The sequence below is a fragment of the Mustela nivalis genome, assembly GCF_964662115.1.
Source record: "Mustela nivalis genome assembly, chromosome: 12".
Taxonomy (NCBI): Eukaryota; Metazoa; Chordata; class Mammalia; order Carnivora; family Mustelidae; genus Mustela; species Mustela nivalis.
Genome location: NC_139031.1, coordinates 26,880,731 through 26,905,848, shown reverse-complemented (window position 1 = coordinate 26,905,848; position 25,118 = coordinate 26,880,731). Strand labels below are relative to the sequence as shown.

The following is a 25,118-nucleotide window of genomic DNA, read 5'->3' as shown; positions in this document are numbered from 1 at the left end:
CTTCCAGATTGTTAGTCAGTTTCATGGTGGTGATATAGTACTGTTCAAATGTTCCCATTTAATATTTTAACAGGAAAGTTTGGAGCTGGTGTAACCCTTTATCTACGCCACCAAAAATTTTCCTGGGAAATCATTGAAGTTTGGAGATAAAAAGGCTGTCTGTGTTATGGTAGAAAACAGAGCAAGATAAATAACATTTCTAGTCCTTGAATTTTCCTGTGATGATGTAGGGAACAAACTTCTCACCTAATCCAAACCAAACTAACCATGGTCATGACCTGAATCCTACAGTGATTTAGTGAGATGTCTCATCTGGTTAGAGCTTGCTTTGTTTGTGGTAAAAAGAGAAGGAAAGGAGGTAAATGGACATTTTCTATCTATCATGGTGATGCAACTTTCAAACCTTTCAAATTTTCTGACTTATTCTAATTCTAATTCAAAACTTTCTGAATTACTTGTATTTTATAAATAAAACTCAATTTTTAAAACTACAGAACAAATACTAAATCCAACTATTTTCCCATTAATAAAAAACCACTTTGGGGCAGAAGGTATCCTAGTATAAGACTTCAAGAAAATTCTCACTTAAGGTGAGGACTTACAGAGCATTAGTTTGGATGCCATTAGTTGGGTGGTGGGGCAGGAAGCAGACAACCTCTATACAGTCCATTCCATACAGATCTGCTATAAGAGGAAATGAATTTCTTGACTTTACTTCCTTAATGATAAACATACTTTGTGTTTTTGTCATTTACAAACTGAGAATGCTATTCTAAAAAAATTCACTTTAATTTCTCTCCACAAATATTTAATGAGTGCCTATTCTAGGCACTAAGAAATAGCAAGAAAGAAAATAGATTTAAAAGAGAAACTAACATTTCCATAACACTTTTACCATATTCAAAGAGATATGATAGCTATCACAGCATTTTCCTTTTTCACAATGGTTTTATAAGGAAGGCAGAGAGGGAGTCAATAATTTGCCAAGGTTTATTTCTTTAATTGATTAAAATATCCTTCTAATTCCAGACCCATAAATTCCTCCTGATTGTCATTCATCCTCCAACCAATTATCTTTGCCTAGATACCTGAAAATAACTGAATAAGTGGTAGTGTGGTTTAGATTCCGTGGCCATATTGTCAAACCTCAATATCATTTCCGACATTTAGGGGGCTGAATAACACACCACACTAAAATTCTGGGGAAAGAACAATAACCAACTATTCTTCCTCACTTGTCTGTGGGTTTGCCTGATCTAGGTAAGCTGGGCTGTGCTCTAAACTACAGGTTGGTTCCAGGACTGCTCCAGTTCTGCTCCGCCTGTCTTTTATCCTCTTTGTACCAGTAAGCTATCAAGGGCAAATCCATTTCATTGTGATAGCAGAGGTTTTAGAGGAGAAGGCATCCCTGCACACATATTTTAAGCCCTCTACTTGTGTTATACCTATCAGCATCCCATTGGCTAAAGCAAACCTTTGAAAGACTTTGGCCAAACCTAAAGTCTTTCTAAGTGAAGGGACAGGGAAGAACACTCTGTCTGCCATGAAGCCAAAGCCAGTCACAGGACCAAACCAAGTATCAATGGGGTGTAAAAGTAAGGGTAGGGGGAGTGAATTTTTTAAAACAATCATTTAATCTACCATGGTAGCCCTAATACGTCTTACCTCAGCTTCTCTCTATGAAAAACCTACCTAAAGTTGCCGTGAGAATTCAACAAAACACCTGGGGCGCTCTTCCTATGGTGAGCTCTGGGTGAATAGTAGGCACTATTTCTGTATGTCTTTGCCTACCTCCAGGTTTCTCCTACCCATCCATTTTCTCTCAGACCCATTCCCTTTTTCCCAGAAAGCACTTTTGTTTGATACAGGACAATAGGTTGACACTTGAGTGAGGCTAGCTCTAGTGATCATATCCATATATATGGCTCATGTGTAAGGAAGGACTATCAGGCAAGTCAACCAGGTTTCTTCTTATTATTTAAGGCACATCTCCTCGTTCAGGTTTTTTCGTCCATATGAGATTGCTAGCATCCAAAATATAGTTTGAAGAAGTAAATATTTTTTTTTCTAAATTTTCTGTTACAGGGGGTGCCTGGGTGTCTCAGTCAGTTAAGTGTCTGCCTTTGGCTTAGGTCATGATCCCAGGTCCTGGGTTTGGGCCCCACATTGGACTCCCTGCTCAGTGGGGATCCTGCTTCTCCCTCTCCCTCTGCAACTCTCTCTGCCTGTGTGCTCATACCTGTTCTGTTAAATAAATAAATAAAATTTTTTTTTAAAATAAATAAAATTTTAAAAAAAATAAATTTTCTGTTATAAATGAATTTCCTTTTCAAAAGGAATTATAATGGAGATAACTCAATTTGAGCATCACCACATCTGTGAAATCTTCTCCAACTTTTCTTTCTTCCTCTGTGACCATCAATATATTTTTCTAAACCTTTACTGTGGCAGCACATAGACTGTATATAACATTTTTTTTTCATTCCTGTCTCATGAAGTGAAATCTTTTAGGAAACAGTTTCTTATTCTTGTCTCTTTCCTATCACAGTACATGACACAAGGTAGATGATCAATTAAACTTATTAAATAGAATTAAGGATAGGGCAGAAATGCAACCTAGCAAAAGACAACTGAGTTTCACTTCTGCCCCACTTCTATTTTTTTTTTTTTTTAAGATTTTATTTTTGGCGCATTTGGGTGGTTCAGTGGATTAAGCCTCTACCTTCAGCTCATGTCATGATCTCAGGGTCCTGGGATAGAGCCTGGCAAGGAGCCTGCTTCCCCTTCTCTCTCTCTCTGCCTTTCTCTCTGCCTACTTGTGATCTCTCGCTCTCTCAAATAAAAAATAAAATCCTTTTTTAAAGATTTTATTTTTTATTTGAGAGAGCGAGAGAGCACAAGTGGGGCGGGGTGCAGAGGGAAAGGGAGAAGCAAGATCCCCACTGAGCAAGGAGCTTGACATGGGGCTTAATCCCAGGATCCTGGGATTATGACCTGAGCTGAAGGCAGATGCTTAACAGACTGAGCCACCCAGGGATCCCTCTGCCCCACTTTTAAAAGTGATGTTCACTAAAGTGATTAAAACCACAATAACACAGTCCTATATACTCACCTGAATTAACATTAAAAAGACTAGAGGATGTGGAGCACTGGAACTTACACTCTACAAAGTGAGAATGTAAAATGGTATACTTTGAACAACTGCTTGGCAGTTTCTTATCCATTTAGACATATAATTACCATAGGAGCCAGCAATATTATTTCTAAGTATGTATTTACCTTAGAAAAGTGAAAACCCATGTCTACACAAAGACTTGTAAATGAGTGCTCAGATCAGCATTAATTCACAATAGCCAAAAGCTAGAAGCTATCCAAACAGGTGAATGGGGAAAAAAAGTATGGCACATGCATATAATTTATTACTACTCAGCAATAAAAAGGAATGAACTACTAATGTATGCAACATGGATGAATCTCTGAAATTCCATGATGAGTGAAAAAAACCAGACACAAGAAGTACATACGCATAATTCTATTTATATAAATGTATAGAAATTGCAAACTAACCTGTTATAACAGAAGGTAGTTTCCCGGGACCCGGAGCAGAGGGAGAGGTGGATTGCGAGACACCATGGGGAATATTTGGGGGTTATGAAAACATCCTCTGTGTCTTGAGTCGCAATAGTAGTTTCACAGATGCATACGTCTGCCAAAGCTCAACAAATCGTACAGTTTATATGGACGTAGTTCATTATTTGTAAATTATAACTTAATAAAATAGATTTAAAAAATAAAAAGTTTTCCAAAAGGCGTGCAAAAAAATGACCTATAGCATTTTATTAGCAGATGATAATCATTGTAAGATACAAGAAAGTAATATGTCCGAAGTCTTGTAAATATCTCCCCTTATCTGCAGTTTCACGTGTCACGGTTTCAATTACCTTGTGTCAATGGGCGGAAGCAGATGATCCGTGGGAAGAATCTACGAATCTGCGGAAGGTCAATAGTAGCCTAGTTTGGACATGATGCCCGAGTCATCCTCTCCGTTTCATCTCCTCACATGGTCATTTTGCCATCTCAGGTCATCACAAGAAGGGTGAGTACAGTAAGTACATTAAAACATTTTTGAGAGAAAGACCATATTCACACAATTTTTTATTATAGTGCATTATTAAATTGTTCTATTTTATTATTAGTTATTGTTGTTAACGTCATACTGTGCCTAATTTTTAAATTGAACTTTATTATAGCTTTGCATGTATGGGGGGAAAAAAGTATATATAAGGTTCAGTTTTATCCACAGGCATTCACTAGTGGTCTTGGCACATATCCCCTGAAAATAATGTGTGTGGGGGGGCTATTGTAATAAACTGTAGCTAGTGCTATTAGTTAGGCACTGCTGATACACAAAGCCTTTTTTTTTTTTTTTAATTTGGGAAAGAACTTTCAGGTGTAAAATTAAATAGTAGAGGTAGTACCTATAATCTCATTAAAAGAATTAGAAGTACTGACCAAAAGATGAATTAAACATTTCATACACAGTCTCCAGAATTCAGAGAAGGTACTTACGAAGTCATGGTAATGTATAAGTGTTTACAAAAGCTTACAAAATTTGGATCCAATTTAGTGCATCTCTGAGGAGACTGTTACTGGTTTCTCATTGCTTTCCCTCTTACTGTTGGCACATTTGAATCCACAAGCTGATCTTATATTTGTTTTTTTCTTTCCTGCATATGAAGTTTATAAAGCACAGAATAGAGTTTCAAGGGTCAGTTTCCAAAATAGGCGCAATTTTTCTGTTGTCCAGCCAAAAGTCAGTTAAGCTTTTAACAAGACAGTCTCTATTAGTTCCAACTAATTTAGTTTTTTCAACTTGAATATTTCAAAGAACAAATAATAAAGAATCACAGTAAACAGTCATGTGAGTCTCTGAAACTTTAATATACTACATATTTGGGGATATTTCACCAAGAAACATTGCCATATACATAAATAAATTTTCCTCTGGCAAACATATACCTACACATATTTCCACCACATACAAGTTTTCAAGAGCTGGAATTGGGAAGAAAAAATAAAGAGTTAGTGGGAAGATACTAAATAACCAGAATTTTTAGTTAGTTGTCTATTTTCCAAATTTCTTACAACCCATACCTTTCCAAAATGATAAAGCATGCAGGGAAATACAACGAAGTTTGCAGCATTTTGCATATATAGCAAAGTGCTATTAACATCCCCCCCCCATCACTATCAAATGTTTATTTGAACTCTAGAGTTTGTGTAATAAGATATCCACATGCTAATGCTCTGAAGATAGTAACCATTGACTTCAAATCACAGGTGGAATGCTGACTGGAAATATAGACTGACAGGAATATAAAACTTGTTTTCTTGTAAAAAGATAGCCTATGGAGGCACCTGGGTGGCTTAGTCATTAAGTGTCTGCCTTTGGCTCAAGTCATGATCCCAAGTCCTAGGATCAAGACCCACATCAGGCTTCCTGCTCCTTCCCCCTCTTTCATTCCTCCTGTTGTGTTCCCTCTCTCTCTGTGTCTCTCTGTCAAATAAATACATAAAATCTTGGGGCACCTGGGTGGCTCAGTGGGTTGAAGCCTCTGCCTTTGGCTCAGGTCATGATCTCAGGGTCCTGGGATCAAGCCCTGCATCCAGCTCTCTGCTCAGCAGGGATCCAGCTTCCTCCTCTCTGCCTGCGTCTCTGCCTACTTGTGATCTCCCTCCCTCAAATACATAAATAAAATCTTTAAAAGAAGAAGAAGAAGAAGAAGAAGAAGAAGAAGAAGAAGAAGAAGAAGAAGAAGAAGAAGAAGAAATAATCTTAAAAAAAAAAGGTAGCCTATGAACAATAAAAACAATTCTGGCATGAATGCTTCTTGTTGATACTATTAGTTCTTAGCTATAAAATTGCCAGGAAAATAAAATAAAATAAAATAAATTTGCCTGGAATTTTTCCAAAGCTACCTTCTCATAACAGAATTTCATTACTATTTGAAATGTAATATCCAATCACACTGAAAGTAAAATATTTAGGTAGCTAATAATAACAGTAATAATAATAGCTAATGTTAAACTCAGGAGCCCTTGGCATATATATAAGGGTGAAAGTGTGCAGTACAGGCCAGGCATTATATTAAGAGCTTTATAAAATTTTTTTCACTTGATCTTCACAAAACCCCCCATTAAGTATGCTGTATTATTATGCCAACTTTACAGCCAAAGAAATTGAGACTTGGAGATATTAAGTAACTTCTTCAAGGTTGCTCAATTACAAAGTAACAGAGCTGGAGTTTGAATGCGGACAGCCTAACTGGAAAACCCAGCCCCTTAACCTCTATGAATCGCAAATATTTCTTTATAGAGAGGAGGTGAAATGTAACTGTCTCCAAAGTTTAGGTAAAGAATGGCAGAAACTAGGCACATTCCTTAGAAGACGGTAAATGAACCAAGGGTGGCTAAAGAGGATTCTAGACAGCCTTACAAAAGAGGTAATAATATCTAAACTCACCCCTAATCAATGAATAATTTTCTTGTCAAATAATTCTTAAAAACATGGCCAAACACTTGTGAAGCAAGCAATATAGTAGATGTGAAAGATTCTTTGTAGTGGGGCTTGGGTACAAACCCATGGTCCAGGGACACAGTAACTAAATAAATTCTTAGTAGCCTGAAATTTGAGATTTGTTAAAACATGTTGAGCATGTTTTCTCCTAAAGCTAATTTCTGGAGAGTAAATTAACTAAGTACTGGTGAACAAATAATGAGGGGGAAAAAAACAAAACACCGAAGTAAAAGAAATGGAGTACTACTTGCACAGATTGGAAATCAAATGCAGTTTGAGAGGATAGTGATTTGAAGATAAAGGCCACAAAAAACTGTTAGACTTTTGAAAATGGTCACATTAGTTTTGAATTTTTTTCCTCCAGTGTACATTTCCTTAATTTCCAATATTATTCTGTATTTTTAAAAGGGTAATAATTTCAGAATATTTAACATAACATGCAAGTTATACTTTCTATACATTAAAATATAGTATAAAATTCATAATGCATTCAGTTTAGTTTAATTTTTATTTGTCTCATTTCTTTTCATTTAGGCAAAACTGCCTTGGGTTAGAATCATCTCATTTTTCTTTCTTAGCAGCCTGCTTCCTATGAAGGACAGTTCTGAATAGAAGCCCCATGTTACCCATATACTAATCTAAGAGAAGAGGACTCAGAAATCACTGGGTACATCTCTTGGCTTTGTACTACATTCAAGCACTACTTACATTACAAAAGAAAGTATGAGAAAGAAATCTATTGTTTTATATGTTAATCTGGAACCAAAGGATATACCAGCACAAAGAAGTGGAAGATTTTCCTGGGAGAACGGTATCTAAGAAGTCTTTAATTCTTTGGTACATTCTGGAATTGATCAGGAGATCCCCCAAGATTTTTATGACCTGAAGTTCTTCTGGCTAAAATACAGTAATTTGTAAGGTCAAGCGAACTGGATAAAGGGCACACTGGTCAGAGGATGAACCAAAGCTCTCTTGATACAGAAGCCAATTCACACAGAAGTACTTCAAAATCCCATTCAAACTGGTGGTCACCTGCGTGGTTCAGTGGGTTAAAGCCTTTGCCTTCGGCTCAGGTCATGATCTCAGGGTCCTGGCATCGATCCCTGCATCAGGCTCTCCACTTAGCAGGGAGCCTGCTTCCTCCCCTCTTGCTTCCTCCTTTCTCCATGCCTGCCTCTGCCTACTTGTGATCAATCTCTCTATCAAATAAATAAATAAAATCTTAAAAAAAAAAAGTCCAATTCAATCTGGCTTAAACAGTAAGAAAATTTATCATCTTATATGACTGAGACTCCAGAGGCCTAACTCTAGGTCTGTTTAATTCAGAAATCCTGGTTCTGTGTCTTTCATAGTTTCCCCCTGCCTTCCTCCGAGTATTGGGTTTTTCCGTAGGCTGCTCTCTACATAGTAGTGAAAATGCTATATTGCACGGTGCCTGTTACTACACCAGAGAAAGACACAAAGGATACAGAGAACCATCTTATAACACCAAAGGTACTTCCCAACCCCCCCCCCCCCCCAAATCTCTAGTAAATCTTTCCCGATTAGCCAGAATTTGGTCATATATCCTTTTGTGACTTGCAGCCTAAGGTATGCTACGTGCTGATTGGCTTAGGCCTAGATTCCTGAGCCAATCACTAGAATTCACCTTCACTCTTAGACCAATCAGGCTAAGCCCTGGAGAAGAAGGGACAGTCCCAGGATCAAAGAAAGGGTTTTGCTAGGAAGGAAGGAAGAGACCCAGATTGGTAGGACTAATAAACTTCATCAACCACAAACCTATCAATATAATCAACTAAATGTTCAATGGAATTGTGAAGAAATTAGTGGAAAAACTAACTCCCAAGAATGCATGGTGTAGGTATAGTCAATAGAAACTCTGGATGATTCTAACCTGTGTAGGAATGAAAAGGAATCAGTTAATAATATTTATAACTCTACGATGAGAAGGATCTGCATTCTCTTCAATTCCCTCTAAATCTTGGGATTTCCAGGCTCAAATGAAAATTCTTTTGAATACTATTCCTGGTTGCAACACTTCTCTTTTCTCCCTTTGGTTTTTGCCATAATAATATATATAAGATATATAATATGTATATTCATGCTTAAATGGCGGAACATACATACTGCATATTATTATGGCAAAAATCATACATAGACATGAATGATCCTTAGAGGGTCACTTAGAGGGTCACACAGCCACTTGAATAGGAGAGTTAGGATGCAAACGCAAGCTAGCAAGAGACTGTTCTCATCCTAGATTATACCTACTGCCTTATGGAATACTTGCTTCTTCATTCTGGGGGGTTCTCTTCCCTTTTCCTACTTTTATTTCCTATTATTTTCGGAATTTATTCTGATGTTTTCATTACTATCCTTCTTTTGCAATGAGCTCCTCAAAGATCTCCTGACCACAGGACAGCTTTCCACTGGTTTTCTTTTCTGTTATTCAAGATCTATTCCCTTACCTATTTGATTTGCCTATTACAAGCATCTATAAATATTTTTCAATGTTAAGTTTTTGTTCTCTTATTTTGGGGAGTTTATTATAAGTGTTCTCTCCCCATATCTTCTAAATCACAGCATAAGTGTTAATGCATGGACTTACCTTCTCTCTTAGCTTTATATTAATATATTGCTTTCAAGTTCATGCTATTTGTTACATAATTCTTTTTAAGAGCATTTAATAGGAGCGCCTGGGTGGCTCAGTGGGTTAAAGCCTCTGCCTTCGGCTCAGGTCATGATCCCAGGGTCCTGGGATTGAGCCCCCGAGTTGGGCTCTCTGCTCGGCAGGGAGCCTGCTTCCCCCTCCCTCTCTCTCTGCCTGCCTCTCTGCCTACTTGTGATCTCTGTCTGTCAAATAAATAAATAAAATCTTTAAAAAAAATTTAAGAGAATTTAATAGGCAACTACTTGCTTCTTTACAATATTTTTTAAGTAGTTTAATGTACCATTATTTTTCTGGTTGTACTTTTGATTTCATTGTAGTTCTTATATTACTGTTTGAATGTATTGTTCATTAAAATTTTTTCCTGTATTTTGTCTAATTGTACTGCATTTCATATCATGATGTTCAACATTTTTAGCCATTTTTTTTGACTGAAATAGACTAGGACTGCAACAAGAAGGAACCAATAATAAACTCAGTAGGTTTCTATTTATACTATAAATGCTAATCATTTTTATGATTTTATTTCATAATATGGTATCCTCATGATAGTCACTAAATTTCTTGAGGAAATATTACATTTGAATTTCCATATGTTTTCACAAAAGGTGAAGGTTAATTGAAGCTATAAACTAATCAGGCAGATTCTGGCTTATTGCATTATTGCTTTTCAGGGTGTATCTAGAGTCCGAGTCTAGCTGCAGCCTGAGTAAGGTTTTTTGTTGATATAAAGAAAAAACCTTCTCTTTCTCAAGCCTTGTGCATCCATCCTGACAGATCACCTGATAGACACACAAGTCCAGGGCAACGATGAATGTGAGTGGCCCTCCCTAGAGCTGTGCATAACCAACCATATACCCTGCCCCCAAGAGAAACCACGTCAATGTTCTATTTATTCACTGAACTTTTCCTGGCATTGCTCAGCCAGCACAGCAAAGTACTAAAGTAATCAGACATGATTCTTTGAATTCTTTGCAACTGACAAGCAGATATGCTAAGATAAAATAAGAAAATAATTTGATCTTTTGATTTTCTTGGCATCTCAGATTCTGCTGAGGGCCAACGAATCTTGCCATTTATCAAATTTTTGCCGTTTATCAGAATGGCTTTATCAGACTTATTAGAATCTTGCCATTTATCAATTTAAATCCAAATTTTCCATGTTCTAATATTTTTGAATGTAGCATTTCAACACTCTCTCAAACAATATTAAATGAAATAACATTTTAACTGCTAAATATAATGGCTAAATTGCAAAATTTTACTATATTTTTTAAGAAATCACATTCCTAATGATATGATAAAATATCATATTTTAATTGGAAGAGTCATGTTCTCCATTTGTAATTTTCTTGATTACCATTGAAAAGGGTAAGACAAAGTAGATGTTTAAGGCTATTATTAAAATTCTTGAGGGGTGCCTGGATGACTCTGTCGGTTAAGCGACTGTCTTTGGCTCAGGTCATGATCCTAGGGTCCTGGGATTGAGCCCCACATCTTCTCTTTGCTCAGCGAGGAGCCTGCTTCTCCATCTGCCTGCTGATCCCCTGCTCGTGTTGTCTTTCTGTCTCTCTAATAAATAGAACCTTTAATTAAGAAAAAAATGTGGGGTGCCTTCGTGACTCAGTGGGTTGAGCCTCTGCCTTCGGCTGAGGTCATGATCTCAGGGTCCTGGGATGGAGCCCTGCATCAGGCTCTCTGCTCAGTGGGGAGCCTGCTTCCTCCTCTATCTCTGCCTGCCTCTCTGCCGGCTTATGATCTCTGTCTGTCAAATAAATAAATAAATTCTTAAAAAAAAAAAAGTTCCTACACTTGATGGGTAACTAAAAATCAGTTGGGTTTTTTTGGAAGTGGAGGTAAGAATATGCACGTGCTTTATTTTAAATGAGATTTATGATAGCTTACCGTGAAGCAAAAAGTCACCTCAATAACTAATTATTTGTAACATACAAAGAGAATATTCTTTAACAAGTGAAATAACAAGTGAAAATTATTAGAAAGAATTTAGAAAAAATTATAGAAAGAAAACTTCAGATATTAATCATAAGAGAGGTACAAAATATTACGGAAAATTCAGAAAATAAAGGAGAAACTGTGTGTGTGTGTATGTGTGTGTGTGTGTGTGTGTACATGTATGTGTGTGTATATAGATGTTTATATGTGTATGTGATATTTGTGGTTAAATTCAGAAGTACTGTTTAAGTTGTACCTTGAAATATATATTGAGTTGTTAATATTCATTATTTTCTTTCATTTTCCTTGCCTAATTTCCACCGAAATTATATATGGAACACCGAAGAAATTCTACAGATTAATTATTCTTTCTATTATCAAATGTCCATTTTCACTACATGTGTTGTTTTTAACCCTGGATGAGTATGACAAGGATTACATATTTCATGCATTTTGGGGTTAAGTTGGAATAAAGTTTTGAGATTAGTAAAACTATACATCTATTACCCTTTTTCTTACAAAGCATGGAAATGAGAGATGAGACATAACTAGCCATTATATTCACAAATATTTTCAATTTTTGAATGAGGTTTGTAAGGTTTTATAGGTGAGATAAACACGACACCAGGTGGGGGAGGCACAAGGCAAGATTTATTAAAGGCACTCTCCGGCGAAGTTTCAGGGCTCAGGAGAAGGGGAGCCGGGAGGAGATGGGCACCCTCGGGCGAGGTTCTGCGACTCTGGAAAGTGGAGTCGGGGAAGTCACACTGGGAGGGAGTCCGCGGGGGTCTTTTGTCAGGCCAAGGCAGGGCATGGGCTCACATTGATATATGGTAGGGTATTTGGTGATGGGAGGGTATGGGGTGGGGGTCCTGATACTTCTGTTTCCTGCATAGGTATCAGGTTACCTATGGAGCCGTGACCTGGGCATACATCCTTTTGGCGGGAGGGTGAAGGGTTGAGGAAGGGGGGAGGGGCTGGAAGATGGTGGCCCCGCGGTCATTTCTATTGTTCCTTCTGCATTCCCGGAGCCACCGACCCAACAAGGTTCAGATGAATAGTTTGATCAATAAAATTAGTTCAGGACACACCACCAATATGTATCATAACCATAATTCAATCTAATCACAACCATGAACTCACAACCTAAAAAGTTTGTTAGTAAACAAATGAAAACTGAAATGCTAGAGAATAAGGTAATCTAAAATCAAAACTAAGTGCCCCAAACTTCAAATGAACACAAATTTCAGTGATTTCATTTCATTTTATCTTTAAAGGTTTTATTTAAGTAATCTCTATACCCACCGTGGGACTCGAACCTACAACCCCAAGATCAAGTGTTGCACCCTCCACCAACTGAGCCAGCCAGGTGTCCCTCAGTAATTTTATATCTTAAGCAATTTATACATGTGTAGCCTGGCTATAGTTAGGTGAAGTATAAAATGTAGTTTTAAGTTCTATATAGTACAGAGAAAAACTGATATACTAAAAAAGGAGTTGTTCCGGATAAAAGTGTGCCAGTGTATTAAAGGGCTGAATGACAAAATGAGCATAGAAGAAATAAATAGAGATGGGAGCTTGTTATTAGAATTTCACATGAGGGATCAGGGACCAAGCATGTTCTTGAGTGAAAAGGTCAGCAGCTCCAGATCGTCAATGGCATCTTGAAATTTCCCAGAAAACTGATATTTCTTTCTATGTTAATGCTAACTAAGAGCATCTACAACAAAGGTAGAATAAAATGGGCATTTGATAATAGAAAGACTAATTAGCCTGTAGGATTTCTTCAGTCTTCCATATTTTTTTAAATGGAAATTAGGCAGAGAATGGTGTTCTCTACCTGCCGTCTACCAAGCCCTGCATCTGAGAGATGTGCAGAAAGAAACACTGAAACACAATGTTTTGTTTTCTTTCCTTCATTCCTTTGTAGAATACCTATTTCTTTCTACCTTGATAAATTCCCTTGGAAATCCCAGAAACAAATGTAAAGGCATCCCAAGACTAACCTCTTTTTAGTGCAAAGCTAAGAGCAAGATCTAAACAGACAAAATGTGTTTTATCATTCAGCAGTTTTTTCTAGGGAGACAAGTTTTTCCAAACTGTTGTCTTCTTGTTTCTGAAGAAATTTTGCATGAAAATGTGTGTGTCTAAAGTAATTCATTAGGGAAAGCCTGCTGGCTATTTGCTAAGAGTCTAAGCAGAATAGTATTCATCTTGGCAATTCATCAGAGATTGGAAGTTGGTTCTCAGATTTACAAGCCTAAAAACTTGGTAGCATAATTAAGAATGGACTCCTCTTTAAAAGAGTACTAAAAATAATCACAGTCGCAGAGACTGATGTGTATAATCAAATACTTATTATTTTATAAGGAGAAAAATAATAATGCACGTCAAAAATTCTTGCAACTATTTAAAGCATTGGATGCAGATTGCTAAAGGAAAGCCATTTATAATCAAGAATTTAGAATAAGCATGGAATTAGACCAAAGGGAGTTGTGTTGGAGAAATATAATTAGAAAGTAAGTCTTTTCCTAGCCCAGAAAACCTTACAACAAAGGTAGAAGAGAAGGTAAACAATTTTATTGTTGAATAAGCAGTAAACCACAATCTGATACACATCACAGTCAATCCACCAAAGGAATTGCGAAAACAAAATGTCTCACTCTTATACAGCTAAGCAGATACATACATTATATAAATGTTTTCAAGATGAACAATAACAATTTCTTAACAGCACCATTGTCACATATAGTTCATCCTTAAGTAACATGGTAATTGAGAGGACCACCTGTGTTAGCTAACTGGTTTACACAAAAGAAAAAAAATTCTTATATCTTTATGACAGGAAGCAGTTTTGCTGCTTGGAATGAGACTCTCACTGAAGTTAAGCCATGAACCTCCCATAGACACTAGGAAATAGGGGTGTTATCTGTCTTGATTATTACATTTTCAAAGAGAAAGACTTTTCTAGCTCTTAAAACTAGCAAGAGTCTTATCTCACTTTTTTGTTTAAAGATTTTATTTAATGTAAATAAATGTAGGGAGCCCTACATGGAGCTCAATCCCAGGACCCCGAGATCACGACCTGGGCCAAAGGTGGAGGCTCAACAGACCTAGATCTCCAGGCTTCCCTAGGTTTATCTAGTTTTTAAGTTTTAAAAAATTTATTTATTTAAGAGAGAGAGAGAGCGTGAGAACATGAGAAGGGGGAGGGTCAGAGGGAGAACCAGATTCCCCATGAGCAGGGAGCCCAATGCGGGACTCCATCCCGGGACTCCAGGATCATGAGCCCAAGGAAGTTGCTTAACCAACTGAGCCACCCAGGCATCTGGTTTATCTAGTTTTTAAAAGAGTATATACCATATGATCTCGCTTACATGTAGAATCTAAAAGAAACAAAACACACACACACAAAACCCTACAAAACCAAAAAGCACAAAAAACCCTAAGCTTATGGATACAGAGAAGGCAATGGTGGTTACCTGAGATAGGGGATGGGGGTTAGGAGGACAAAATGGATACAAAGGGATAAGAAGTAAAAGCTTTCAGCTATAAAATAAATAACTCACAGGGATAGAAGTTACAGCATGGAGACTCTAGTTAATAATACTGGTTTACATATTTGCAAGTTGCTAAGAGAGTAGATCTTGAAAGTTTTCCTCACAGAAAGAACAGTTTGTAACTATGTATGGTGATGGATGTCAGACTTGGTGCAGTGAACATTTCACAGCATATACAAATAGCAAATTGTTATGTCATACACCTGAAACTAATATAATGTTTCATGTCAATTATATCTAAAAAAATAAAATAAAAGACATACTCATTTCAAAGAGGAGAGAAAGAACTTACAAGCTTTCTACGTAAATTCTCTAAGAAAGGAGAAGTAGGAGAGAAGTTCTCGTATTTTCAACAGGGAGAATTCAGCCTCTTATTTTTTGTTTTTACCCATAGAGGTACAATATATTCCAATGCTTAATTTATATCAGGCTTGTGTTAGCCTCATTCCTTTTTTTTCTCCCCTAGATACTTGGATTTTCACATTCTTTCTCTCTCTCCCCTCACTTCCTCACTCTCTCTCTTTCTCTCTCTCTCTCTCTCTCTGTATCTAGCACTAAATCTTTCTCCAGTCTTTAACACAGGCTTCCTTTACATATGCTATTTCGTTCAGTCAAGTTACCATTAGCCAGGGGAGCCATTTACTCTCTGAGGCAAATCTGCCTATTGCTGCTTTACATGTTCATTTCAATGTTTGTCTCTTAAAGCAAACTCATTTCCCCTTCTTCCAAATTTTGGAAAGGCATTCATAGCTATACATAGAAAATCTAACGACACAGAGTTTACCTGGAAAAGTGCACCCCTAGAGCAGGCAGTCAGCAACTATTGCTGATTGATTGAGAAACCCCATTAACTGAAAGCCTGGCATAGCTTCCACTCCAGTAGGGCGGGTGTCTGTGTAGTGTACTGGCAATTACACCAAGCCCTCACATTTCCCTTTTCTACTGGAGGAGAGGAAACCTCTCTACTTCTCTACTTCTTCTCTACTTCCCTTTGAGGTGCTTTGGCTGGCCAAATAATTAAATTGACATAAGACACAGATTAACAGGAAAAAAAATTTAATTTCATAGGTACAGGAGCCCATCAAAATGCAGTACTCAAAGAAATAAGCAAAGTAGATGTCTTTTATGCCTTTTACACAAACCAAAAATTTGTGAAGAATTGACAAGAGAAAGAAGTTTGGGCTTGGGGAAGTGAATTAGTGAAGACACAAAAAGGTTTGTTTATACGGCCTTCTCAGCCTGAAATTTCCTGTCTCTGGTGATAAGGATGTTTTTCTTCCTCCTGGTATAGGAATGGTATCTTTTACAGGGAGATTTATTTTCTGCTTTCAGGGGGACAAAGGAGGGTCAGAAACAGTTCAGAGTGTCCTTACTGTTTCTTAACTTTGACTCTAAATAATCAATATGCCAAAATGGCATATTAGGGGCAGTGGTACATACTCTGTACCTCTATTGTTAAAAAAAAACTAGCAGCATTAAGCAATCAGTAGCATTACCAAAATAATGACTACATTTATATTTCATTATATATGACTACTTCTTAAAACTTATTTAAGTCATCTCTACACTCAACGTGGGGCTTGAACTCACAACCCCAAGATCAAGAGTCGCCTACTCTACTGAGCAAGCCAGACAGCATCCATTTTTATGACTACATTTCAAGTGGAAACATTCCAATGGGCTTGTGAATCATTATTCAACCTCTTGAGATTTACCTGAGCTTGCATAACCACTTTGTTGTGAAAATGCAGAATAGAAAGAAACCTTGTGGTTGAACTAGACTCTTTCCCCACTTGTACATCCAGCCACTTTATTAGCATGCTCAATGCTGTGGGATCTGTTACTGCCTTAGGCACTGTGAGACGTACTCAAATTAACATGTGTGTAGGAAACCATTGCCTTGATTCCCTAGGGCTTGATTCATCTGAAATTACTTTTGGAGGCAGCCTTGCTGATCTATGACCACTGATTTAATAAGGAACGATCACTACTTTTAAGAGTTGGAAACTTTGTGCTGCTTTGTTGTGCTTCTTGTCTCAGAAGCACCTTCCTCCAAATAAGGTAATTTATTCTAGATAACAGAGAAAACAAAGAGGGAATTAATATTGCTATCCTTAAACAGATCCTAAATTAGTAACCCAATATCCTATTTCTGCAAGACATTCTAGTAAGACAGTTTTTATAAGACTACGACCAACTGAATTTATGGCTTTAGAAAAGAGAGCACCAAAGTGTACACAAGCACATGCACACACATGGGGAGGAGGGGCAGGGGAAGAGGGACAAACAGCTTCTATGCTGACCACAGAGCCCTCTGGGGGGCTCATTCTCATTGATCCTGAGATCATGACCTGAGCCCAAATCAAGAATGGGACACTCAACTTACTGACCCACCCAGGTGTCCCCAATTTGCCCTTTTTTATGTCAAGATTTCATACTGTTCACCAAATAATAACAATTTACTTTAAAAAAAAAACCCCACAACTTCTCAATATTATTTCCTGCATTTCTATAGACTTTTCCTCATTTGCTATATATTTTCTTCAGATTCAAACAGAATCTGAAAGAAACATTCGAATGTTTCATAGGGAACAACTTTCCTGATGTGAAATAAGAATGCAAGGCATTATCTTTCTGGAGATTGTAAATCATCATAATCTCAAAGCAGGAAAGACAATGATCTCATAAAGTCCAAGAGACTTGAGAATGGATCCATTCTCACTGACCAGATCAGTGAGTTTAGGTAAATTATTAATCCTTGAGCCTCAATCCCCTTATCATTTCCCCATATATATTTTATCTCATGGTCACTATGTACAACACTATAGTATGGCTTATAAGAGTGTTAGAGAAAACACACAAAACAGCTGACACCTAGCACCTGTTCAATAAAGGGTAGCTACTATGATCTTCCTACCCAAGGTTCTATAGCACCCTATTTAAAGATCACTGACAAATGACAATTGTAATTTGTTTGGCCCTATTCTTTTTTTTTTTTTTTAAGATTTTATTTATTTATTTGACAGACAGAGAGATCACAAGTAGGCAGAGAGGCAGGCAGAAAGAGGGGGGAGCAGGCTCCCTGCTGAGCAGAGAGCCTGATGTGGGGCTCGATCCCAGAACTCTGGAATCATGACCTGAGCCAAAGGCAGAGGCTTTAACCCACTGAGCCACCCAGGTGCCCCTGGCCCTATTCTCTTGGACTCAAATGTATCATTTCTGTACCTGATAAGAGTGCAACCTGTTTTCATAATGAACTCTAATATATTCCCAACACATTATCCTTGTCCTGCAAAAATATCCAAATCATGCCTAAGAGCAGAAAAACAATTCCATCAAAATATGTATGCATGCTTCCATGAAAAAATATTCCTTATATATTTATGATCAAATACTGCAGTTTTGTTTTTATTCAAAACCCAGTACCAGACAGTGAAATTATTACCATGGCACACATGTGAATAAAAACCATGAAGCATGAGATGTTAAAAATACCAATTTCTTCAAGGGAAAAGAGGAAAATGAGGTTTTGTCTAATCAATTATATTAAAAGATCAAGAAGCATAGACTTTTTAATAGTATGGAACTCATCTTACTCAAGTCCCTCTCTCTCCTCCTCCTACATTTTTTGAACAAGGAAACTTGTTCATATATGTGTTCATATATATGAAATAATTTTGTTCTGATATTACTAAGATAAAGCTCAGATTCCTGACATTCTATTATGTCATGATGGTCATTTTCTTCATTGTTGATTTGTATCATTCTATATCTCACTACATTGTATCTAAGTGTGTATCAATTTTCATTTATCCTCATTCAGTTCTACCTTCCGTATTTTTTTTTAAGATTTTATTTATTTATTTGGCAGAGAGAGACACACACAGAGAGAGAGAACACAAGTAGGGAGAGTGGAAGAGGGAGAAGCAGACTCCCCACTGAGCAGGGAGCCTGATGGGGGGCTCAATCCCAGGACCCTGAGATCATGACCTGAGCTGAAGGCAGATGTTTAACTGACTGAGCCACCCAGCTGCCCCTACCTTCTGTATTAATTTTTCATATTTTCTACCTGTGCTATATTTTTTGGTTTTTCAGATCTGTCTTCCAGTCAACACATTATTACTCATCTGTGTCTAATTAGCTGCTTAATCTTTCCATTCAGGTTTGTTAATGTAAATTTTATTGGATTATAACACACATTTTAAAAGCACACAAATCATATGAGTAGCTTAATGTGTTTTCACAAAATGAACATGCCCATTTAACCAGCACATTACGAGCACCCCAGTAGGTCTCTTTATGCCCCATCCTGTCCTTCTTCTTATTTCAAGGTAACAAATATCATGACTTAATGGAATTAGTTAGTTTTGCCCATTAAAAAAAAACAAAAACTTTCTGGGAATGGAATCTTGAAATATATTCTCTTTTGATTATGGCTTCTTTCTTCTCACAGTATATTTGTGCTATTATATGAAACTGTAGTTTGAACACTGTCACTAATTTATAGCGTCCTGGGTTTTTTAAAAATCTCTTTTCTTTTTGTTTAAGATCTTCATTTACTTTAGAGGAAGAAAGCACAGGAGGGAGGGGCAGAGGGAGAGGGAGAGAAAATCCAAGTAGACTCTGTAATGAGTGCAGAGCCCATGCGGGGCTAGATCCCACAACCCCTAGATCTCATAAAATCCAAGAGACTTGAGAATGTATCCATTCTCACTGATCAGATCTGTGAGTTTAGATAAATTATTAATTATCTTTAAAATTATTAATTATATTTTAAAATATAATTATTAATTATCTTTTAAAATCTTTAAAAAGATTTTATTTATTTATTTGACAGAGAGACTCAGATCATGACCTCACTTGAAACCAATTGCACAATTTACTACCTGCACCACTCAAATGTCCCTACAGCATCTTGTTTTCAAAAATATGCCACCATCTGGGGTTCCTGGTTGGCTCAGTGGGTTAAGCCTCTGCCTTCGGCTCAGGTCAGAGTCTCAGGGTCATGGGATCAAGCCCCACACTGGGCTTTCTGCTCAGCAGGGAGCCTGTTTCCCCTTTTCTGTCTTCCTGCCTCTCTGCCTACTACTCTCTGTCAAATAAATAAATAAAATCTTAAAAAAAAAAATTGCCACCATTTATTGGCACCTGAGTGGCTCAGTTTTGATCCTGGGTTCAACAGAAGGAAGGCGGGACACCTGAGTGGCTCAGTCAGTTAAGCGTCTGCCTTCTGCTCAGGTCATGATCCCAGGGTTCTGGGATCAAGTGCCACATTGGGCTCCCTGCTCAGTGGAGAGCCTACTTCTCTCTCTGCCTGCTACTCCCCAGTTTGTGTTCCCTCTGTCAAATAAATAAACAAAATATTTTAAAAATAAATATCACAATTTACTCATCAGTTTTACTGTAAGTAGACATTGACATTAATCCAGTTATGATTTATTCAAACAACACTGCCATGAATATTCTTGTATATGTCCTTATTAACATTTGTAGGCATTTCTCTTAAGTACATATCATGGAATAGAAACTTGATAAGGGGAAGATGACAGAGTAGGAGGACCCTGGACTCACCTCTTGCCATGTGGCTGCCTAGAGAGCACCCACAAATGGCATAAATAACCTGGAAAGCTGGCCAAACAGACTCTCCTTGGCATGACATAGATAAGAAGCTGCAGCAAAGCAGACTGACACTCTCTGATCTGATGGTAAGACCCCATCAAAGCAGTGCCACAAGCCTGGCAGTGTGTACACAGCCCAGACAAAGGCCAGCACCACTCTAAGTGAGTCCTGCTTTGAGGAGAGGGGGAGATAACCACATACCAGCCTGACTGTGACCCCAGCAGTGGGCTGGGGGCAGGCAGCTGGTTTGACTGCAGACCTCACCCACCAACAAAATCTTCTTGGGGACAACACAGGGAAAGTGCCTGCAGTTGTGTACTACTTCATCTCTGGTAAACACCTGGTCTGACTCAACTCAAGATGAGGGCAGCTCTCAACTGGCCCACTAATACCACAGGGACCAGACTCTGCCCACAACATGCAGAAAGCCATAGCAGGCTGGCAAACGCAGCTCCACCACAACAGTAGGAAACCGCTGTAGCAACACACATAAGAGATACCTCTGAAGTACCAGGTTCTGGGGAACAGGGGACATTGCACTGCAGGCCTTTTTCTTCATAATGCCACTACTGTCAAGTGTGGGAGAGAAACAGACCCAGAGTTAGACAGAATGAGGAGACAGAAGAATATGTTCCAAATGAAGGAGCAGAAGAAAATCAGAACAAGAGACCTAAACACAATAGAGATGAGTGATATGTCTGATAGTGAATTGAAAGTAATGCTCTCATAAAGCAACTTACTAGAATTGAGAAAGGAGCGCAGAACTTCCCTGAGACCCTCCACCAAGAGATGGTAGACATAAAAAAAAAAAAAAAAAAACAATTAGAGCTCCTGGACTCACTGAATGGAAATAAAATAGACCACCTGGAATAAATAGCAAACAAGAGGAAGCAGAACAGATCGGCCACATGGAGGACAGAGTAATGGAAAGTAATTAAGCTGAGCAGATAAGAGAGAAAAAATAGACAAAATGAAAATAGACCCAAGGAACTCAGCAACATTGTCGAGCATAACAGTGGCATGATAGGGATCCCAGAAGGAGAAGAGTGAGAAAAGGGGACAGATGATTTGTCTGAAGCAATAATAGCTAAAAACATCCTGAATCTGGTGAAGGAAAGAGAAATCCAGATCCAGGGGGCACAGAGAGCCTCCAACAAAACCAACCCAAAGAGGTCTGCACCAACACACAAAGTAAATAAGATGGCCAAAAGTAGTGACAAAGAGAGAATTTTAAAAGCAGCAAGAGAAAGAAAAGCAGTGACATATGAGGGAAACCCCATATGGCTATCAGTGGGTTTTTCAGCAGAAACTCTGTAGGCTACAAGAGCGCAGCATGATAAATTCCAACTGCTAAAAGGAAAAAATCTATAGCCAAGAATACTCTACCCATCGAGGCTTTCATTTATAATAGAAGGAGAGATAGAGTTTCTCAGAAAAACCCTGCAATTGCACAGCTGGGTATTTACCCCAAAGATAAAGATGTAGTGAAAAGAAGGGCCATATGTATTCCAGTGTTCATAGCAGCAATTTCACAGTCACAGCAAGTTCACAGTCACCAAACTGGAAAGAATCAAGATGCCCTTCAATGGGCAAATGAATAAAGAATATATGGTCCATATTTACAATGGAATACTATGCCTCCATCAGAAAGGATGAATGCCCAACTTTTGTATCAACATGGACAGGACAGGAGGAGATTATGCTGAGTGAAATAAGTCAAGCAGAGAGAGTCACTTATCATACGGTTTCACTTACTTGTGGAGCATCAGGAATAACATGGAGGACATAGGAGAAGGAAAGGATAAGTGAACTGGGGGAAATTGGAGGGAGACAAGAGCCACGAGAGACTGTGTACTCTGAGAACCAAACTATGAGGGCTTGGGGGGGGGGGGTAGGTAGAGGGTTAGGTGAGCCTGATGGTGGGTATTAATGAGGGCAGGTATTGGATGGAGCACTGGGTGTGGTGCATAAACAATGAATCTTGGAACACTGAAAAAATTTTTTAAAATTTTAAAGAGATTATTAAAAAAAGAAAGAAAGAAAAACAAAAGTTAAAAGCAAAACCAGCCACATCCCTATCACACATGATGCCATCAGCCTGTGGGACCCAAAAGCACCAGCTGCCCTCCTGCCCAAGTCAGCATGCACTGCCTACCACCTGCTCAACGCCAAGTCAACACACCTTCACTGCAGATTGCCAAGGGCTCAAACTGATACTCTTCCCCTCAAATTCCAGCCCCTGTGCTCAAGTTTGTGCACAAAAGGGGGCATAATTATAACAGCAGAATGAAGCAACCCAAACAGTGACACTAATTCTGTGGAATATATAATGGATAAAAGGAGTGTGGTAGGCTGAGAGCAGCTCCAACACACGCATCAAAGAACAATACATACAGCATGATTCTGGTTCCTAAAAGAAACAAACCCTGGAAAAATAAAATAAGACAAAATCAGAGAGGGAGACAAACCATAAAAGACTCTTAAAGATAGGAAACACACCGAGGGTTGCTGGAGGGGAGAGGGGTGTGGGGATGGGATAACTGGGTGGTGGGCACTAGGGGGGCACATGATGGAATGAGCACTGGGTGTTCTATGCAACTGATGAATCACTGACCTCTACCTCTGAAACTAATAATACACTATATGTTAATTAATTGAATTTAAATTTAAAAAGGAACCCTCCAAAACTTGATAAGGTGTGTGTAATGTTCCACATGAGTAGATATTGCCAATTTTCCCAAGTGATAATATCAATGTAAATAGACATATACTGCAGTGTATGAGAATTTCAATTGTTCTACATCCTTGTCATCTTTTTTTTTTTTTAAGATTTTATTTTTATTTATTGGACAGAGAGAGAGACAGTGAGAGAAGGAACATAAGCAGAGGAGTGGGAAAGGGAGAAGCAGGCTCTCTGCCAAGCAGGGAGCCCAATGTGGGGCTCAATGCCAGGACCCTGGGATCATGACCTGAGCCAAAGGCAGCCGCTTAATCAACTGAGCCAGCCAGGTGCCCCAACACATGCTTGTCATCCTTGTCTATTCTTCTCATTCTGATATTTTTGTGGAGTTTGGTCGTACAGTAAACTTGAACATGTTTTTATGTACTTACTAGCCATTTCACTTTCCTCTTCTTTGTAATGCCTGTTACTGTTTTGGGCTCAATTTTCTCCTGTGTTGTCTTGTCTTTTTAAATGGATTTGTGTGAGTTCTTAAATATCCTGGGCAATTGTATAAACTGTTATATAAGCCCTTGACAGTTGCAGAAACTGCAAATATCATTTCCTGGTAACCTTTTCAGACCCAATAATGGTGTCTTTTAATGAAAAGAGGTTCTTAATTTTAAAGCAGTCCAACATATCCATTTTTTATTGCTACTGCTTTTTGTGTTCTGTGTAAGAAATATTTGCCTATCCCCAAATAATAAAGATATTATCCCCTGGGTTTTCCCCTCTTCTTTTTGCTTCATTTATTTACTGTTCACATTTGCCTTGAATACACCTCAGTTTAATTTTTGCATAGTGCATGAAGTAAAGAGGCAAGCTCCTTTTTATTTTTCATAGATTTTCAATTACTGCAGAGCAATTTATTGAAAAGCAATTCATTTCTCCATGAATTGCTGTGGTGCTTTTGCCACTTAGTTCAATCATTCCATTTACCTATCCTTGCAACAATGCTATAGTATTAATTATTGTGGCATTATAACAAGTTGTGAAATATGATAGTCTAAGTCCTCCAAGTTTGTTTTTATCTAAGATTGTCTTGGCTTTTCAAGCTTCTTTGAATTTCTATGTGACTCTTAGAAATATCTTGTCAGTTTACATACTCACAAATACACGTCTTCTTGAATTTTTGGTTGGAATTACATTGAAACCAGAAGTTAATTAGGGGAGAACTGATATTTTTAAAAATATTGAAGCTGCCAAGCCATAAATATGGTCAATGTTATTTTATTTACTTGATTTTTTCTTAATAAGTTTTTGAAATTTTTATTGTAGAGGCATTGCACATTTTTTATTAGATTTCGTTTTAGGTATCTGATGATCTTGATGCTATTGCAAATGACAGTGATTTAAAATTTTATTTTCCTTAGAGGGGGCTTGGCTGGCTTAGTCAGAAGAACATGTGACTCTTGATCTCAGATTCGTGAATTCAATCCCCATTTTGGGCACGGGGCTCACATAAAAAAGTAAAATAAATCTTTCAAAAAATAAAAATATTAAATTTTACTTTCCACTTATTCATTGCTAATATGTAGAAAAAGATAATTTTTTAAAAAAGATTTTATTTATTTATTTGACAGAGAGAAAGACTCAGCAAGAGAAGGAACACAAGCAGGGGGAGTGAGAGAGGGAGAAACGGTGATCAGGGAGTCCAATGCAGGGCTTGATCTCAGGACCTTGGGATCATGACCTGAGCCAAAGGCAGACACTTAAAGACTGAGCCACCCAGGTACCCCCCCCCCCCAAAAAAACCCAATTTTATATATTAACCTTGTTAATAACTTTGTTATTGATTCTGTTAATCCTACAGTTTTGTCAATATCATTTATTATTTCCAATAGTTTTCCTGGCTTTTAAAAAATATACACAATGTCATAAACAAATAAAGTTTTGCTTCCTTCTCTCTGATCTTTTTATCCTTTATTTTTTTTACTTGTTTTATACCACAGGCTAAGACCTCTGGTACCATGTTGAATAGGAATGGTGGGTGTTGACATTTGAGTCTTGTTCTTGACTTCA

At 37.8% G+C, this 25,118-nt stretch overlaps 1 long non-coding RNA gene across 2 annotated transcripts in view; it reads left to right on the top strand.

Moving 5' to 3' along the window:
• LOC309844900 overlaps window positions 1-24,838 on the top strand; it is a 33,445-nt gene extending 8,607 nt beyond the window's left edge. The window contains exons 2-3 of one of the 2 annotated variants that reach the window (XR_014300952.1): window positions 3,917-4,096; window positions 23,231-24,838. This is a non-coding gene — a long non-coding RNA (uncharacterized lncRNA). Of the gene's footprint in view, window positions 1-3,916; window positions 4,097-7,155; window positions 7,763-23,230 lie in introns of those variants that run through there. The other variant, XR_014300953.1, reaches the window with a different exon arrangement.
• Window positions 24,839-25,118: the final 280 nt, after the last annotated feature.